Source organism: Leucoraja erinacea, chromosome 18 (genome assembly GCF_028641065.1).
Source record: "Leucoraja erinacea ecotype New England chromosome 18, Leri_hhj_1, whole genome shotgun sequence".
NCBI classification, from domain to species: Eukaryota; Metazoa; Chordata; class Chondrichthyes; order Rajiformes; family Rajidae; genus Leucoraja; species Leucoraja erinaceus.
In genome coordinates, this window is record NC_073394.1 from 30659090 (window position 1) to 30675115 (window position 16026).

A 16026-nucleotide genomic window follows, 5' to 3' on the forward strand; every position below is an offset into this window, starting at 1 on the left:
GAATAGTTGACATTTAGGGTCGAGACCCTTCTTCACACCTGTCTGAAGAAGAGTCTCGACCCAAAACGTCACCTATTCCTTTACTCCAGAGATGCCGTCTGACCCACTGAGTTACTCCAGCTTTTATGTGTCTATCTTCAGTTGGAAGAGACATCTGCAGTTATTTTCTAAGCTTAGTTTAGTTTAGTTTATTGTCATGTGTATGGAAATAAAGTGAAACGGTTTTGTTGCATCCTAACCGTTCAGCGAAAAGACTATACGTGATTATAATCGAGCCATCCACAGTGTACATGATAAAGGGAACAATGTTTAGTGTAAGATAAAGTCCCGTAAAGCCTGATTACAGATAGTCCGAGGGTACACAAGACACACGCAATATAATGCCTTGCTTCAAATTTAAAAGATGCCCTGAAGATTGATACGAGCATTCTGGAACAAGTTTATTGCATTTTGCTGTTGACATAAGCCCCAAAGGATTCCACACTCTGAATTTATTACCTAGTGGCTGGGAACTGTCACCTGCCAAATATTAGAAACAGTAAATGAACTAAAATTGCGAGTGAGTCATAGAAACATAGACACATAGAAAATAGATGCAGGAGTAGGCCATTCGGCCCTTCGAGCCTGCACCGCCATTCAATATGATCATGGCTGGAGTCAAGAGTTTATTGTCATTCAGTGGTTTGCAAAAGTATTCATACCCCTTGAACTTTTCCACATTTTGTCACGTTACAACCACAAACGTAAATGTATTTTATTGGGATTTTATGTGATAGACCAACACAAAGTGGTGCATAATTGTGAAGTGGAAGGAAAATGATACATGGTTTTCAATTTTTTTTTACAAATAAAAAACTGAAAAGTGTGGCGTGCAAAAGTATTCAGCCCCCCTGAGTCAATACTTTGTAGAACCACCTTTCGCTGCAATTACAGCTGCAAGTCTTTTGGGGTATGTCTCTACCAGCTTTGCACATCTAGAGACTGAAAATTTTGCCCATTCTTCTTTGCAAAATAGCTCAAGCTCAGTCAGATTGGATGGAGAGCGTCTGTGGACAGCAATTTTCAAGTCTTGCCAGAGATTCTCAATTGGATTTAGGTCTGGACTTTGACTGGGCCATTCTAACACATGAATATGCTTTGATCTAAACCTTTCCATTGTAGCTCTGGCTGTATGTTTAGGGTCGTTGTCCTGCTGGAAGGTGAAACTTCGCTCCAGTCTCAAGTCTTTTGCAGACTCTAACAGGTTTTCTTCCAAGATTGTCCTGTATTTGGCTCCATCCATCTTCCCATCAACTCTGACCAGCTTCCCTGTCCCTGCTGAAGAAAAGCATCACCACAGCATGATGCTCCCACCACCATGTTTCACAGTGGGGATGGTGTGTTCAGGGTGATGTGCAGTGTTAGTTTTTCGCCACACATAGCATTTTGCATTTAGGCCAAAAACTTCAATTTTGGTCTCATCTGACCAGAGCACCTTCCTCCATATGTTTGCTGTGTCCCCCACATGGCTTGTGGCAAACTGCAAACGGGACTTCTTATGGCTTTATTTCAACAATGGTTTTGTGCCGATTTGTGGAGTGCACGACTAATATTTGTCCTGTGGACAGATTCTCCCACCGGAGCTGTGGATCTCTGCAGCTCCTCCAGAGTTACCATGGGCCTCTTGGCTGCTTCTCTGATCAATGCTCTCCTTGCCCGGCCTGTCAGTCTAGGTGGACGGCCATGTCTTGGTATGTTTGCAGTTGTGCCATACTCTTTCCATTTTCGGATGATGGATTGAACAGTGCTCCGTGAGATGTTCAAAGCTTGGGATATTTATATATAACCTAACCCTGCTTTAAACTTCTCCACAACTTTATCCCTGACCTGTCTGGTGTGTTCCTTGGGCTTCATGATGCTGTTTGTCACTAATGTTCTCTAACAAACCTCTAAGGCCTTCACAGAACAGCTGTATTTATACAGAGATTAGATTACACACAAGTGGACTCTATTTACTAATTAGGTGACTTCTGAAGGCAATTGGTTGCACTGGATTTTATTTAGGGGTATCAGAGTAAAGGGGGCTGAATATTTTTGCACGCCACACTTTTCAGTTTTTTATTTGTAAAAAAATTTGAAAACCATGTATCATTTTTCTTCCACTTCACAATTATGCGCCATTTTGTGTTGGTTTATCACATAAAATCCCAATAAAATACATTTACGTTTGTGGTTGTAACGTGACAAAATGTGGAAAAGTTCAAGGGATATGAATACTTTTGCAAGCCACTGTATGTCCCGAAAAAGAACAATTAAATTCTTACTCGTTGCAGCACACAGATATGTACATATAGTACTCAAATAAAAGACTCAAATGGCGGGAACATAATGGACTGGTGAACCTGGTCACAGGCTTTTTTGAAGGAATTGGTGCTGTACGATGTGGCAGTTCTTTAAGAGCTGTGATTGAAGAAAGAGTAACTTAAAAGACTTGAGATACGGCGTGCAAACAGGCCTTTTGGCCCATCGAATCTGTGCCGACCAACAATCACCCCATACACTAGCACTATCCTACAGACTAGGGACAATTTTACAAAAAGCAAATAACCTATAAACCTGCATGTCTTTGGAGTGTCGGACAAAAAAATCTGAAAATCCAGAGCAAATCCATACAGGTGCAGGGAGAACTTACAAACTCTGTAGAGACAGCACCCATAGTCAGGATCAAATCCGGGACCCTGGTGCTGTAAGGCAGCAATTCTATTGCTGTGGCAATGTGCCACCTTCGTGTTTGAATGTCAGAATCGAAAGAAATGTCAGAATTGAAAGAAGATGTTCAATACATAGCTAAAGCTATCATTCGCCTAGTGGTTCCGTAATTTAGATTCTGGCAGAGAGCAATACTGCGTGCAGATCCATCCTGAGTTTTCGAATACCCAACATGTACAGCCATTACATACGAGTGAGCATTTGGGAGATCTGTGGGTTGGATTTGATCACTGCTGCGGGTTTGCGGGCACCTTCTGCCGTGTGGGAATGTGGAATGAGTCAACATCTGAATAGTTGAGTTATCCACCCCAGTTTCAACACACATCGGCCTACATTTCTATTTAAATATTTGCCAGGCTGTCATATTTCTGACTTACGAGCTGTTTAGTTAGGACCAGCTTTAGACTTTAGAGATACGGCATGGGCGCAGGCCCTTCGGCCCACCGATTCCACGTCGACCAGCAATTATCCCGTACACTAGCGCTAGGTTACCCTGTGTCTCCATATAGAAGTAATCAAATCAATAGAGAAGATTAGCAATGATTAAAATTAACATTGCAATCATTCAGGGGGGGAGGGGGGGAGGGGGTTCCCTGTGCTTTAGTCAATATTATTTAGTCAATTATCACTCAGCAAAAACATAATTTAATTATTACTTCACCAATGGCTGTGGACCCTTGGGGTCAACAAACTGTAGCAATTTCCTGCATTCTATGTTGAATTAATGACGACACCTCAAAAGCATTTATTTGGCTAAAAAACCCTATCTCTACTTCCAGCTTTACCTTTCTTGGCAGCAAATGCTTTATTCTACCACCAACATGGTTTCTAACATGTGCCCCTATTTTCATACCACTAAGGTCAAGTCTGAAATTTGCTGCACCCATTTTCACCGTGGCATCACACATCATACAAAAACATCTTTGCACTCCTGATCCTCGTGTTAAGTGGACATCATTGATTTACACTCAGAAATAGACTGAAAATGTGAGAGAAAAAAAAACCTAAACTAGATTTAGGAGTAGTCAAGAGAAGCTGTGCAGGAATTTCTGGGTGAATACATTGCAGTTGGAAGAGTTCACCATCTCAACCGCTAAATGGCCAATCAATAAAGACAATTAATCAGCAAAACCGAATGATCAGCCTAAGCAGCAAACAACAAGTATTATAAAACAAGTCAAACATTTTGGCGAGATCAACCCTGAAACTTGTTATTACCTCCTCCTACCCCGTGTAATCCATGCATGTCGCAAATGTTAAATACATTTTGTAATTTTGCTACGAAAATATATTTTTAAATAAACTCTTATTGTACAAGCATGACTAACATTAAAAATGTTTTAATTACTCCGAATCATAGTTTGCCTGGAACATCTCAAGGCTATGACAGCAAGCAGGAATCAGAAGGGAAAACTGAGGGTTACCTTGGAGACCCCTAACGTCCGATCCACTTGCATAGTTTAATGTGTCTTTAACTGTTGCAAAAACATTTTGCCAACCTGACACACAATGGCATGAACCAACAGAATCTAATCAGGCAACATCAGTGTACATAAGTAACACACCAAAGTGAAAACAGCACAGACCTCTTTCATTCCCCACAGTGGGGCCCTGAATGAAAGTCCGCAGGCCACCTGCCCATCCCCCACCAATTCTTGCAATGACGCACAATCTGCCCAACTTTAAATAAACATTTTACAATGTGGACAAGGCAGAAATATAAACCTAAATAAATGCCGATCATTTTTTTCTAGAAGTAACGTTTACAAGTAGTGAGCAGAGCAGCAGCCTTTAGCAACTGCTCTCCAACGCTACATCCATAGAAGAAGGGTCCCAACTCGAAACGTCACCAATCCATGTACTCCAGAGATAATGGCTGGGGTGGAAGATTGCAACCTTCACGTGATCCGCCCTGTTTCGACTAACTCAACTCGACGTGCACAAACGGAAGATCAAATAGAACAAGTTGTCCAACAACTTTATCTGCGCACGCCCCATGAAAGAAGAAGAGGAGATACTAGCTGACCCGCTGAGTTACTCCAGCAATTTGTGCCTTACTTCAGTAATTTTTAGGGCCAGGCATTGGGAAAGGATCTATAATGTCCAAAAGTTAATTCATGGAAAATAAATATTCAGTACAATCGAGTAAGATTAAAACCTGAATTTCATGCATCTGTGTATTGAGCGGCTATACATATACTTCACGTTGATCAGCTGTCAAAACGACAGCTTTGACTCAAAACAGTGGCCCCCTTTGAAACTCTACAGATGCTGCTTAACCTGACAAATAGCTCCAGCATTTTCAAGTCAAGTTTATTTGTCACATACACATACGAGATGTGCAGTGAAATGAAAGTGGCAATGCTTGCGGACTTTTGTGCAAAAGACAAACAACCAAACAACGAAACAAATTATAAGCACAATCCTAACACACATATTCTTTTACATAATAAATAATGGAAGGAAAAACGTTCAGTAGAGTTAGTCCCTGGTGAGATAGGCGTTTACAGTCCGAATGGCCTCTGGGAAGAAACTCCTTCTCAATCTCTCCGTTCTCACCGCATGGCAACGGAGGCGTTTGCCTGACCGTAGCAGCTGGAACAGTCCGTTGCAGGGGTGGAAGGGGTCTCCCATGATTTTATTTGCTCTGGAGTTGCACCTCCTGTTGTATAGTTCCTGCAGGGGGCGAGTGACATTTCTTCGCTACATCACCTTTCCGGTAATTATTCCTTCTAAATATCGGATACTTTTTAAAATGTGATTCTTTGATTATATGAGAAAGAAGACAATTCTACTATGTTTTCCATTGGTCAGACGAGTGAAAAAGTAAATCATTGAAATTGAAGTTTGAAGCCCAGTCATGTACACGGACAATAAAAAATAGAAATTTACAGTGTACCCCCTCGCCTTCAGCGAAGGAAATTCACAAATCCCTATCAATAAATTCAAGATGCAAAATAAAAATGTATCCGACAGAATGTATGTGAAAATAAATCAACAATCAAACGCAACATGTATGAAGAGAACCAAACTAGTTTACCAAGGGCAATGATCACACACTGACAGATCACTGTGGGCAGGCATCTTAAGGAATTTGCTTTGGAAACCAACAGGGGTCCCAACCCAAAACGTCACATCCATTTTCTCCAGAGATGCTGCTTGACCCGCCGCGTCATTCCACCATTTTGTGTCTATCTAAGGCAATCTCTTCGATCAGTTCTTTTACAACAGTATTACAATCAAACAGTAACATCCAATTATATGGAATTCAATGGGGGGTGGTGGGGGTTGGAGGATTTGCATTGAAGAAATTTATGATACAGACAGTTTTCTAGGAATGCAACCCCTCCGTAACATGGGAAAGCTGTCTATAAGAATCCTCTAGTCACCAGTGGCAGGAACACTGGCAATTTAAGTTTGATAATGTAGGGTTGAAATTTCCCCCAAGATGAGGTGCAGAATGGACAGATATATGACTGCAGCGGCAGATAATTAATTCTGCTGAAGTCAATCGAATGAAGTGTTAGGCACTACAAGCAAATACCACCACGAGCCAACATTTGCATCACATTCGTGTGACTGTAAATTTCTGAACTGTAAAAGACATATCAAATAATAGAAACCCAGATGATCTTCATTATAAACTGTTTGACCACCAGCAAAGTGTTTTATTTACTTTTCCTTTCCATCTTTAAAGGCCACTTTGCAACTTAGACAGAGAGGAAAGCAAGCTGGAAGGGCCCAGCACAGCAGATAATAAAATAAAATTAACACATCGGGACAGGCAGCACCTCTGGAGAGAAGGAATGGGTGACGTTTCGGGTCGAGATCTCAATTACTTCTCTCCAGAGATGCTGCCTGTCCTGCTGAGTTACTCCTGCTTTTTGTGTCGATCTTCGGTTTAAACCAGCATCTGCAGTTCCTTCTTACGCCAAAAATAATATTAACTTGCTTTCACCCCTGGCTGTATGGCATATTCCAGTCAAGAACGCAAAAAGGCAACACATCCAGGCAGTTGTTCCCACCGCGAATGAAGGAGGTTGCAGAATTCAGAGTAAAAACATTTATATGTAGTCATCAAAGGTTTACGACTGCATCAACAGGCTCAATATGTTTTAGTTACTCTGCAAACTCTTCACTTTTCCTCCACTGCTCTTCAACCTTATATAGCAATTGCTCTTCCAATCTGTTCTCTGATAAGCCGGCTCAATTTGAAAATGTCAGTGTTTCAGGTCCACACAAAGTCACACGTTGGCGATTTAAACACAGTATTTTTGTGAAGGACATGTGCATAATTTCAATCTCAACTGATATACTGACAGTAGGAAACGTGAGGTTAAGAACCCCTCAGTGGGGAAACAATGCCCGGCACCAAAGACAATTACAACGAGAAGGCACCAAATTAGATAGGCAGCCAGCGCTTGCGTCCTGGGTCTGGGAATTAGCACGGCATGTGTAGGAAGGAACTGCAGATGCCAGTTTAAACCGAAGATACACACAAAATGCTGAAGGAACTCACCGGGACAGGCAACATCTCTGGATAATGGGTGCCGTTTCGGGTCGTGACCCTTCTTCCGAGAGGTCTTCCAAGTAAAAATTCACTAGTCATATTTTCCTATGGTGTGAATGGTTACAAATGGAAACTGCAATTTAGCAGTTTAAAAAAAAATAAAAACAAAAGGCAGAGAGGAGAAATTTGAAAGTGGCAGGAAAGAATAGCAGTTACAAAAACAGAACTGATTCACCAGACTGATTCCTGGGATGTCAGGACTTTCAAATGAAGAAAGACTGGATAGACTCGGTTTGTACTCGCTAGAATTTAGAAGATTGAGGGGGGATCTTATAGAAACTTACGAAATTCTTAAGGGGTTGGACAGGCTAGATGCAGGAAGATTGTTCCCGATGTTGGGGAAGTCCAGAACAAGGGGTCACAGTTTATGGATAAGGGGGAAATCTTTTAGGACCGAGATGAGGAAAACATTTTTCACACAGAGAGTGGTGAATCTCTGGAATTCTCTCCCGCAGAAGGTAGTTGAGGCCAGTTCATTGGCTATATTTAAGAGGGAGTTAGATGTGGCCCTTGTGGCTAAAGGGATCAGGGGGTATGGAGAGAAGGCATGTACAGGATACTGAGTTGGATGATTAGCCATGATCATATTGAATGGCGGTGCAGGCTCGAAGGGCCGAATGGCCTACGCCTGCACCTATTTTCTATGTTTCTAGAACGAGACTGGCATTTTTTTTTTTAAAGTTCAAGGGAAAAAGACCATCTGACTCATCAGAATATCAAGTTTCCCATCCCAACTACAATTAACTATGCAATTAATTGCCTGGCAATCTTGTCAGAGGAAAACAATGATTTGCTGTTAATTTTGCAATACTGCTACAATTAAAATGATCCGGTTTATTTAACAGACAATTTTGATTGATTGCAACATCATTCAAAATATTGACTTTAAAAATTAAATTTGTATTATTAATTAGTACTATATTAAAAATAAATTACATTAAATAAGTGTTTCAAAGGGTTAGTCTGTGTGTTAGACCAGACCAACTGCTGTCAGTGCAAGTATTTTCGAGTCAAAAGCATTTAATGTATCAAATCGGAACAATGAAATTCATATTTACAGCAGCATAGCAGGCCTGTAAACACAGTACACAAACAGGTAACATAATAAAACAAACCAAAGAAGAAGTTCAATAAATAAATAAAAACAACATTAGTGCAAATCAAACAAGTTTGAAGTTCCTAGTGCAACCAAGACAGTTCGTAGCTCGGAGTTTAGTAAAGTCGCACGATGCGAGTTTAGCCAAGAGCTCTCCCGAGTTTAAAACAAATCAAACTCGCGGTACATCATCACGAGTATTTTTTTACTCTTGGACATTTTTCACAGTGTTGAAAATACTTCACGAGTATCCGCGTTTCCCGAGTACCTGCCGTTAGCATTACGAGCCACTACGAGATATCCACGAGCTCCGATATACCCACTACATACATTCTACGTACTTACCACGAGTTTGATTTTCTTTTTTAACTCGAGAGAGCTCTTGCGTAAACTCGCATCGTGGGACAGGAGCTTTAGTATTTGTAATGTTCAACAGCCTATTGGTTGTTGGGAAGAAGCTGTTCCTGAACCTGGGGGTTACAGTTTTCAGCATCCTATACCATCTTCCCAATGGCAAGAGAGTAATGAGGGAGTGGCAGGGTGCTGTGGGTCCTTGAAGATGCTGGTTGCTATTTTACATAGAAACATAGAGAATAGGGGCAGGAGTAGGCCCTTCGAGCCAGCACCGCCATTCAATGTGATCATGGCTGATCATCCACAATCAGTACCCCGTTCCTGCCTTGTCCCCATATCCCCTGACTACGATGGCCTTAAGAGTTCTAACTAACTGCCTCCTATAGATCCCTTCAATGGTGGGGAGTTCAGTACCCGTGATGGACTGGGCAGAGACACCACTTTTTGTACAGATTTTACATGTGCCTTCAATAATATTTGTAAAATAATTTCAGTCAGCGGTGCCAAGAGAATGGCGCACTGACCACTCCTTGTACACAAAGAAAAACTCAGAAGCACCAAAGCGTACAGTGCTTTCCATAATGTTTGGGACAAAGACCCATCATTTATTAATTTGTTTGTAATTGTTCAGGTGTGTTTAATTGTCTTCTTAATGCAGATATAAGAGAGCTCTCAGCACCTAGTCTTTCCTCCAGTCTTTCCATCACCATTAGAAACTTTTATTGCTGTTTATCAACATGAGGACCAAAGTTTTGTCAATGAAAGTCAAAGAAGCCATTATGAGACCGAGAAACAAGAATAAAACTGTTAGAGACATCAGGCAAACCTTAAGCTTACCAAAATCAACTGTTTGGAACATCATTAAGAAGAAAGAGAGCACTGGTGAGCTTACTAATCGCAAAGGGACTGGCAAGTCAGGGAAGACCTCCACAGCTGATGACAGAGAATTCTCTCTATAATAAAGAAATGTCCACAAACACCTGTCCGATAAACCAGAAACACTCTTCAGGAGTCAGGTGTGGATATGTCATTGACCACTGTCCGCAAGACTTCATAAACAGAAATACAGAGGCTACAGTGCAAGATGCAAACCAATGGTTAGCCGCTAAAATAGGATGGCCAGGTTACAGTTTGCTAAGAAGTACTTAAAAGAGCTACCACAGTTCTGGAAAAAGGTCTTGTGGACAGATGAGATGAAGATTATCTTATATCAGAGTGATGGCGAGAGCAAAGTATAGAGGAGAGAAGAACTGCCCAAGATCCAAAGCATACAACTTCATCTGTGAAACACGGTGGTGGGGGTGTTATGGCCTGGGCATGTATGGCTGCTGAAGGAACTGGCTCACTTATCTTCATTGATGATACAACTGCTGATGGTAGTAGCATAATGAATATAGACACATTATGTGTATAGACACATCCTATCAGCTCAAGTTCAAACAAATGCCTCAAAACTCATTGGCCGGCTGTTCATTCTACAGCAAGATAATGATCCTAAACATAGTGTGAAAACAACAAAAAAGTGTTTAAAAAGCCAAAAAATTGTCAATTGTTGAGTGGCCAAGTGAATCACCCGATCTGAACCCAATTGAGCACGCCTTTTATATGCTGAAGAGAAAACTGGCATTACCCCTAAAACAAGCATAAGTTAAAGGTACACAAAAATGCTGGAGAAACTCAGCGGGTGCAGCAGCATCTATGGAGCGAAGGAAATAGGCAATGTTTCGGGCCGAAACTCTTCTTCAGACAGAAGAAGTCTGAGGAACAAGGGTCAGTCTGAAGAAGGGTATCGGCCCGAAACGTTGCCTATTTCCTTCGCTCCAGAGATGCTGCTGCACCCGCTGAGTTTCTCCAGCAATTTTGTGTACCTTCGATTTTCCAACATCTGCAGTTCCTTCTTAAGCATAAGTTAAAGATGGCTGTAATATAGGCCTGGCAGAGCATCACCAGAGAAGACACCCAGCATCTGGTAATGTCCATGAATTGCAGACTTCAAGCAGTCATTGCATGCACAGTATATGCAACAACATACTAAACATGACTACTTTCATTTACATGACATTGCTGTGCCCCAAACATTATGATGCCCTGAAATGGGGAGACTATGTATAAACACTGCTGTAATTTCTACATGGTGAAACTAAAATGTATAAAAATGGCCTTTGTTAAAATTTGACAATAAAAACTTTAACCACATGTGATTTTATTTCTATTCCAAATCTCAAATTGTGGAGTACAGAGGCAAATAAATAAATGATGGGTATTTGTCCCAAACATAATGGAGGGCACTGTATACGGTCACTTTAAGCAAACATCTCCTGTGATTACAAAATATTAAACCATAACTTGTATAACTTGCAGCCAGAACTTCCTAGGTGAAAACAAAGATATATTTCTCTTTGACAAGTTAAATTCATTTTCTGGATATCAAAAAACCTACTTTGCAATTCCATTACATTATAGATTTCCAATAACATGAATTCCCATACAGTGGTTAATGTGTAGCTACCCATAGTACCCATTCACATTTTAACATGAGTGTTTAAAATAAACATCCATCTGCCACTTTTGAATAATACCTTTCCGTTTCCTCAGTGCAGATTGTTTTCAGTGCCTCCTGATCAACTCTTTGGTGATAATGAATAATCCAGCTATTGGTTTTATTAATGACATAATCGTGGCATGCTCTCAAGTTGTAGGTGTAGAATTAGGACATTCGACCCATTGAGTTTACTCTGCCATTCAATCATGGCTGATCTCTGCAACCTAATCCCATTGTTCTGCCTTCTCCCCATGACCATTGACAACCATTCCAATCAAGAATTTGTCTATCTATGCCTTAAAAATATCCACTGACTTGGCCTCCACAGCCCTTTGTGGCAATGAGTTCCACAGATTAACTACTATCTACCTGAAGAAGTTCTTCCTCAACCCCTTTCTAAAAGAGCACCCTTTAATTCTGAGGCTATGACCTCAGGTCCTAGACTCTCCCACCAGTGGAAAGTGAAACATCCTTTCCACATTCACTATCTATGCCTCATTATTCTGTAAGCTTCAATGAGGCCCCACCCTCAACCTTTGAAACTCCAGCGAGTAGAGGCCCAATGCTATCAAACGCTCATCATATGCTAACCCACTCATTTCAGGAGTTATTAATAATGTTGTTATCGAATCTGTAGAGTTACAAACGTAGAAACATAGAAAATAGGTGCAGCAGTGGGCCATTCGGCCCTTCGAACCAGCACTGACATTCAATATTATCATGGACGATCATCCAAAATCAGTACCCTGTTCCGGCTTTTTCCCCATATCCCTTGATTCCCTTAGCCCCAAGAGCTAAATCTAAGTCTCTCGTGAAAACATCCAGTGAATTGGCCTCCATTACCTTCTGTGGCAGAGAATTCCACAGATTCACAGCTCTCTGTGTGGAAAAAGTCTCCTCATCTCAGTCCTAAATGGCCTACCCCTTATTCTTAATTGTGACCCCAGGTTCTGGACTCCCCCAAGATCGGGAACATTTTTCCTGCATCAACCCTGTCCAATGCTCTAAGAATTGTATATGTTTCCATAAGATTCCCTCTCATCCTAAATTCCAGCGAATACAAGCCCAGTTGACCCATTTTTTCATCATACAGCATGTCATCAAACAGTACAGTATCATCCCGGGAATTAACCTGGCCACCTACACTGCACTCCCTCAATAGCAATAATGTCTTTCCTCAAATTAGGAGACCAATATTGCACACAATACTCCAGGTGTTGTGTCACCGGGGCCCTGTACAACTGCAGTAGGACCTCCTTGCTCCTAAACTCAAATCCTCTCACAATGAAGGCCAACTTTAGCTTTCTTCACTGCCTGCTGTACCTACATGCTTACTTTCAGTGACTGATGTACAAGCACGCCCAGGCCACATTGCACCTCCCCATCTCCTAATCTGACACCATTCAGATAAGAATCTGCCTTCCTGTTCTTGCTATCCTCACATTTATCATGTTATGTACTGCATCTGCCATGCTTTTACCCACTCACCCAATCTATCCAAGTCACCCTGCGGCCTCATAGCATCCTCCTCACAGCTCACACTGCCACCCAGCTTTGTGTCATCTGCAAACTTAGAGATGTTATATTTAATTCCCTCATCTAAATCATTAATATATATTGTAACCAACTGGGGTCCCAGCACTGAACCTTGCAACACCCCACTAGTTACTGCCTGCCATTATGAAAAGGACCTGTTAATTCCTACTCTTTGCTTCATGTCTGCCAACCACCCATGTCAATACCCTACCCCCAATACCATGTGCTTTAATTTTGCACACTAATCTCTTGTGTGGGACCTTGTCAAAGGTTTTTTGAAAGTCCAGATACACCACATCCACTGGCTCTCCCTTCTCCATTCTACTAGTTATACCCTAAAAAAAATCCAAAAGATTAATCAAGCATGATTTCCCTTTCATATATCCATGCTTTGACCGATCCCGTCCATGATTTTTAGAGCTACCTCCTTGAGTACTCTGGGATGCAGCCCATCAGGCCCTGGGGGTTTATCTGCCTTCAGTCCCAACAGGTTATCTAACACTAATGTGGATTCCCTTCAGTTCCTCCCTACCACTAGACCCTCGGTCCCCTAATATCTCCAGGAGATTGTTTGTGCCTTCCTTGGTGAAGACAGAAGACCAAAGTACTCGTTTAACTGTTCTGTCATTTCCTTGGTTGCGTGAATGACATTTCTGACATTTTCACATGTGCATTGCGGTTATTAACATATAGATGTTTTGTTTATTTTATATTACCTATGGGTATTGGGTTACAGACCTGTTATGCTGTTGCAAGTAAGAATGTCATTGTTCGTTGAGTACATATGACAATAAAACACTCTTGCTTCTTGAGTAAACTGCCTACTTCCATCTTCACAACAAGGCCTGCTTATGAAATTTGAATCAATCTCCTGTCGAAACCCTTATCAGTGTCTTTTCTATCTTTAGCTCAATGTTAACTCAGGCACTTGATACACTCTAAACCCAAGTTCTTTTAAAAACTTATGTTGCCATTAATTCAGAGAAATGTATCTGCAATCTCACAATCTAATCTGTGAAGTACAAGAGGGCGAGACGCCACTACGGCTTGACAATACCAGAGCTGCTGTCGGTGTTACTGCTGGCACTGAGCGAAGTGAGCCCACGTTAACTAGCGATGCGCGTCCTCGCCCGCAGTGCAAGTAGGAGGGACGCGCGTCCTCGCCCGTGGAAGTAGGAGGGACGCGCGGGGGCAGCGAGCCTTGGGTTACGCGCGGTGCAAACCCCCTGCACACGAAGAGTACACGACTTTGTTTGCTTTTAACATCATGCAACGCGTACTGTACAAACATCTCAAGTTCAAGGTTAATCAAATGCAAATTGCCATATGCATCCGATGAACAGTTCTTATGTTGGGGGGCAGATCCCGATTTAGTCAGCGACCCGGTCTTCAGTTGGGCACGTTTAGCATTTTTGCTGAACAAATCATGATAAACGTGTAAGAAAGGGATGTCCGCACTTTGCACCAACACATACCGGCCATGCACCACCAAGGGGGGGGGGGGGGGGGGGGGGGGGGGGGGGGGGGGGGGGGGGGGGGGGGGGGGGGGGGGGGGGGGGGGGGAGATGAATCCCTTTCTGATTTAGACCACTTGGTATCTCAAAATACCACGTTAAACAACGTTGCCAACTCTCACATGATGGTGGATTCGCAGCATTAAAACTTATTTTTTTTGTTTAGTTTTCAAAAATGAGTTGTAATTATCTTCCTTGACACCATGCTAATCACGGCAGGAATGGCTGAGTAAATATAATGGGTCATTTCAGCTTCAGCACATACATTTAATGTTGGGGCTGTTAACTCGACTGCTGCCCTGTGGGCTGGTTCAGGCGGCTTCGAAAGTTTTATTTAGCAGCTGTTTCTTCATTAGTTGTGACCTTTAAGATAATAAATGTAAACTCGGATAACCCACGTTAACTGAAAACGTTAACGGATTGGTTGGAAAATGTGGAGAAATGTGTGAATCTGACAACTAGATCTGCCCAACTAAGGATAGAAGCAGGCATCTTGCTAAACACACCATACCTGACCCTCCCCCTCCCCTCTTGAGATTTATGTACGTGGACAGCACTGCGTGAAGTTAATGAACATTTTTTTTTAAAGGTTTCCGACTCAAACGTTAAACACTTGACATTTAACACTTAAAACCGGCTGGACCCCCCCCCCAGTAAAAATAAAGTTTTAACCAACTAACAGAGGTTTAAAATCGAAAGCTTTCGCGAGAAAGTAAATAACTGAAAATATTGACAGATGAAAAGTTGTTTCACCTCGAAGAGGAAACGCGAATAAAAACAAGCCGTCTCATTCTATCACAAACAAGATAACAAGATAAGACAAGAAACTATTGAAATACGACCTGATTGCCACAGAGAGAGGTTGGCTGCAGATTAATAATCCTTCGGTACACACTTGATGGCTGTCCTGAGATAGACGAATAGTACAACCAAGGCTGTAAGAAGGACAGTTTGCACCAGTGGAGTAACCGAGTAACACTTATCAACTGTGTGCAGTCACTTCCTCCGTTGAGCTGCTGCGCTCCCACTGGCCAGGTTTCTAAGTGCAGATTATTCAACAGAGTCTCGCTCGGTTGGACGCATCGCCACAACCACCATAATGGGCAATCCCGATCCCGTGGCCACTTTCTATTCCTCTTGTGTAGGAAGGAACTGCGGATGCTGGTTTAACCCGAAGACATATACACAAAGAGCTGGAGTAACTCAGCAGGGAAGGCAGAATCTCTGGAGAGAAGGAATGGGCGATGTTTCGGGTCGAGACAGTCTGAAGAAAGGTCTCGACCCGAAACATCACCCATTCCTTCTATCCAGAGATGGTGCCTGTCCCGCTGAGTTACGCCAGCATTTTGTGCACCCCTTCCTCTGGGTTGTATACTACTCACACACACACACACACACATACACAAACATACACAAAGGCTGCTACGTTTGTACAATATTCTCAAGTATTCCTAAGGCTTGTCATTTCCAGAGTTGTTACTTTGTGGGTTTAACTTTTGAAGGACACAAACACTCAAAATTGATATACAGAAAACACCATGAGAGTGGAATTAGTCCCAAAAATAATGGGACACGCTGTGAAAGGGAGTGCACAAACTCAGAATTCACTTTAGCTTCCCGCAGCCAGATCTCAGATCCGAATGCAAGTCCGGGCTTGGCTTCATAT

General features: G+C 42.1%; 1 protein-coding gene across 1 annotated transcript in view; it reads right to left on the bottom strand.

Annotated features, from left to right (window-relative positions):
• The window catches only part of dgkza (diacylglycerol kinase, zeta a), a 263694-nt gene extending 248001 nt beyond the window's left edge, over positions 1-15693 (bottom strand). Inside the window, exon 1 of the mRNA XM_055649718.1 lies at positions 15203-15693. The gene's annotated coding sequence lies outside the window, so the exon portion shown is untranslated. The remainder of the gene's footprint in view (positions 1-15202) is intronic.
• Positions 15694-16026: the final 333 nt, after the last annotated feature.